This window comes from Pteropus alecto, unplaced genomic scaffold, assembly GCF_000325575.1.
Source record: "Pteropus alecto unplaced genomic scaffold, ASM32557v1 scaffold14, whole genome shotgun sequence".
NCBI lineage: Eukaryota > Metazoa > Chordata > Mammalia > Chiroptera > Pteropodidae > Pteropus > Pteropus alecto.
In genome coordinates this window covers 7517703-7522230 of record NW_006436810.1, presented here as the reverse complement: position 1 = coordinate 7522230, position 4528 = coordinate 7517703, and positions in this window count along the sequence as shown.

The window sequence follows — 4528 nt, the reverse complement described above, 5'->3', positions numbered from 1 at the left end:
GAAAGAAAGAAAGAAAGAAAGAAAGAAAGAAAGAAAGAAAGAAAGAAAGAAAGAAAGAAAGAAAGAAAGAAAGAAAGAAAGAAAGAAAGAAAGAAAAAACACTTTCTGAAAATTAACTTGCTGAGTCACCCGACAAAGACAACTGTGGCCCATTTTCAGGATCAAAAGGTCTGAAATCGGCTCACTTTTTATGTTAGAGTCCTCATTTTCATCACCACCATCTGCCTCCTTTCCCATAGATATCCCCCCACCTAGTTAGGGGGTTTGCTTGGCCACCACTCTCTCCTGGCTTCCCCTTGAAAACCAAGCAGTGTCCCCGTCCGTTGTTCTGATTCTTCCTAAAAGCATGATGATAGGTATGCCCTATTGCCTATTTAAAGGGTGGGGGCTCAGAATCTGAATATTAGTGCCAGAAGGGCGAGGGGGAAGGAATCAACTGGTGCTGGGGTTCCCAGCCCAGCTGCTCCCTGTAATCACCTGCAGAGCTTAAAATATACTGATGCTCAGGTCCCACCTAGAACCGACTGAATTAGAATCTTGGGTTAGGACTAGCATTCTAAATTTCCACAGGAGATTCACACGTGTAGCTAAAGGTAGGAACCACTATTAATCCAGTCCAATGGCTGGTAAATATTACTGAGTCAGAGGCTTCCTTGACCAATACAATGGACCCCCTCTGCACAAACAAAAACAACCTCCTTATACACAATTTTGGGGGAGACACTGACACCCTGAGATTTCCATCAGGCTAGACTTTCCTTTAGGCAAATGATGAGTGAGGCTGGAGCCTCAGCCCAGTAAAAAGGGCCACGAGGTAACAAAAAACCAGCTCAATATTCCTCCTCCTCTCTCAGAGGTGAGCACTCGAGAGAAATGATTTTCTCTGACCGAACCCAGCAAGGTACCACAAGTAGAGAGAAAGGCAATGATTGCCATTTATCTTCATTGAGCAGATCTCAGGCAAATCATGTAAAATTCATCAGTCCGTTGAAACTGGCCTTAGTGAAGTTTATTAATTATCTTAAATTAGACCTTTCTTCTTAAAAGCAATTCTTAAAGAGAGTGGTTATAAGTTGACTTGTGTCCTCTAAAAAGATATGTTGACATCCTAACTCCCGGAACCTGTGACTGTGACCTTCTTTAGACATGGGGTTTTTGCAGATGTAATCGAGTTAGGACAAGCTCGTTAAGGTGGGCCCTAAGGCAATAAGGTCAGTGTCCTTCTAAGAAGAGGAAAAAAAAAACATGTGAAACCTCGACACATAGGGAGAATGCCCTCTCACTACAGATACTAGAGCGACGAAGCATCCAGAAGCCAGGGAAAACCAAAGATGGCCGGCAAGCACCGGAAACCACGAAGAGGCAGCCTCCCCTACAGGTTTCAGAGGGAATGCGGTTCTGCTGACACCTTGATTTCGGATTTCTGGCCTCCAGAACAGTGAGAAAATTAATTTCTGTTGTTTTAAGCCATCCAATTTGTGGGACTTTGTAAGGCAGACCTGGGACACTAGTATACCTTCTCGTTGTCCCAGGAATTCGCTGGGAAGCAGAAGCCATAGTGGGGAGCTATTTAGGGGCCTGTGCACCAGCCTTCCTGCCCGGCTTAGTGAGGACGTTTTCAGTGGGGCCCTGGCGCTGTCCTCTGCTCTGCTTTTTGAGAAGATTCTACTTGAATATAGACGTTTCCACCGAAATATCCCACCAATACAGCCCCACCCCACCCCCAAAAAATGTCAAGCAACTTTACCTCTTCTTTACATCTCAGATCTGTCTCCTCTTCTCCTACCCTAAACTACTGCTAACATCGAGGCCTTTATCATCTTTCTACAAACAACATCCTCTGTGGTTTCCCAGATTTTAGACTTATTTCCTTCAAATCCATCCTTTACATGTATAGGCACGGTAACCAAGACAATATCTTTCCAGTTACTCCCTAGTTATACTAGGCCCTGCTTATCTCTCCAGACTTAAACTTTAAGATTTAGCAGCACCAAAGTGTCTCATATGCTGCGTTGTCCTCATCATGCACTTGTTCATCCTGGTTCCTCTGAGAGAAATGAACTAGCTAACTTCTCACTCTTTAAGACTCATTGTGGTGATGTGCAGCCTTTTAAAATGGATTTTAATAATCTCCAATTCCTGGTGCTGGTGTCCTGCGTAATCCCCTCCGCATGAGTATGGGTTAGACCTAATGACTTGTTTCTAACAAATAGAATAGAGCAAAAATGATAAAAAGCAGAAGTCACTTCCATGATTAGGTTATGAAAGACTGTGACTTCTATCTTGTTCTCTCTCTCTTCCTCCCGCCCCCATCTTTCTCGAGTACTTGCTGTGATAAATCAAGTTGAAGAAGCCCATGTGTCAAGGAAGAGAGGGTGGTCTCCAGCCAACAGCCAGTTTGGAGCTGAGGCCCTCAGTCCAACAACTGCCAAAGAACTGAGTCCTTCCAACGACTGCTTGAGAGAACTTGGGAGTCAGTCCTTCCCTGTTGGAGCCTTCCAAGTGAGACCACAGCCTTAATCAACACCATGAAAGCAGCCTCGTGAGAAACCCTGAAGCAGAAGATTCAATTATTCCATGTCTGGACTCCTGACCCACAGAAACTAGAATATAATAAAAGTGTATTTTTTTAAGTTCTTAAATTTGAGGGTAATTTGTTACAAAGCAATATATAACTGATACACTCATTTCAGACAATATCTATTCCATGAAGACTTCAATAGCTCCTGCCACACACACACAACTCTGCGAGCCTCAGACCTACCACAGAACTTTGGGCTCACTTTTTAGCAATGTACTTCAAAGATTAATTGTAATTACCTGTTTTCGTCTTGGCTTTGAGACATTCGAGACTGTAACATGTATTCTCAGTTATTTTATCTTTGTATCACTAGTGTCAAATGTAGCTCTTGGTACATATGGTCAATATTATTTTATACATGAATGAATGCCATTTTGCTAAATGATACCGGAAATTAAAAAAACTGAAATAGGTCTGTAGGAGCTTATAATCAAGTTGGAGAAGCGAACATAGAGTCGGTTAATATAAATGCAAATGAAATAAGTGTCGACTCATGATAAGAAAAATGTGCTTTGGAAACATAAAACATAGAATGTCTTTTCTGATCTGGGCAATCTGCAACTACTTCTCAAAGGAAGTGGCTTTTGACGTTGACCTTGAAGGATAAAAGCACTTTGAGCTGCAAAGATGTGAAGGAAAGGGATCCAAAGTTAATAAAAAGGACAGACAAATCCCAGCAAGTGAAGAGATCTAGCAGGGAGACAGAGTCTGGCCTGTGCCCAGGAGGAGACGCCAGATGGAGATGAAAGCTGGACATCCTTTAACTCGAAGTGGGCTCTTGAGGTCACTACTCTTAGAGAACCTATCGAAAGCAGAACCTTGGGAAACTGACATTTAATGAACAAGAGGAAAGAGGAACTTACCAAGAGGACTCAGGCGCCTGGTGTGGTATGCTAATCACTTTACATAAGTTTAAAGGAGAAGGTGATGCCCAGAGGCTGAGCATGATGCAATGTAAAAAGAGGCCCGGGGATGTGGCAATTGGGCCTCTAGTAACCTTTAAGAAAACAGTATCTATGAAAAAAATGGAGATGGAAGACGGGTTACAAAATGATACAGTAAGTCTGAGGAAGACTGGCCTTTGGAGAAGTGTCCAGCGATAACTTGGTAGACCTGTCTATTAAGACTTCTGAGTCACTGGAGAGTTTGCTAGTGAAATGACTTATCTGATAAACAACATCTTTCTTTCTCTGAAATAAAAAATACCTGACCCTACCTGTTTTTTCCCTCTTCTCCAGTGAACACCTTCACGGTGTATGCCTGTTAGTTCTGGCCCATTTACAGCTATTTCTTCCGGTTGGGCTCATCTGCCTCCTCAACAAAACTGTAAAATTCATATATAAGTCAGAAAGGATGTTTTCTTCAGCTTTTTACTCAGGATATACTTAATAATTCCAATAAAATCGCAATAACATTTGGCTTTTGTAAACTCTTTGTAATCCCCCAGACTATGTTTTTCAGCAACCGTTTATTAGGGGTTTACTCTCTGCCAGGCCCCTGGGCTAAGAGCATTTAATCCCCTTACAAACCCTGTGATTCCACAGGGCTTTGCTTATCCCCGTCTCACAAATGAGCCAAAAGTAGAAAAAGAAGTAGGATATAGTTTATTCATATGAGGTCTCTCAGAGTTAAATCTGCCACCGGTACACGTGCCAGCATGTTGCAGACGTACAAGCGTGACCAATTATCCTGGTTTGCCCAGCACTGAAGGCATTTCCGGGACATGAGACTTTCAGTTTTAAAACCAGGATAGTCCCAGGCAACCCAGGACCAGGGAATTTTCCACAGTCTTGGGGGAGTGAAACAGCAAAATGACACAATAAAGAAAGGAGCCAATACCTATATCCCACCAGCAATATTTATGATGACAAAAGCTCCAGTCTAACTGCAAGATGATTGGGGTCGAAAATTACAGCAGTGTTTCTAAACACGTAGAAATAGACACTT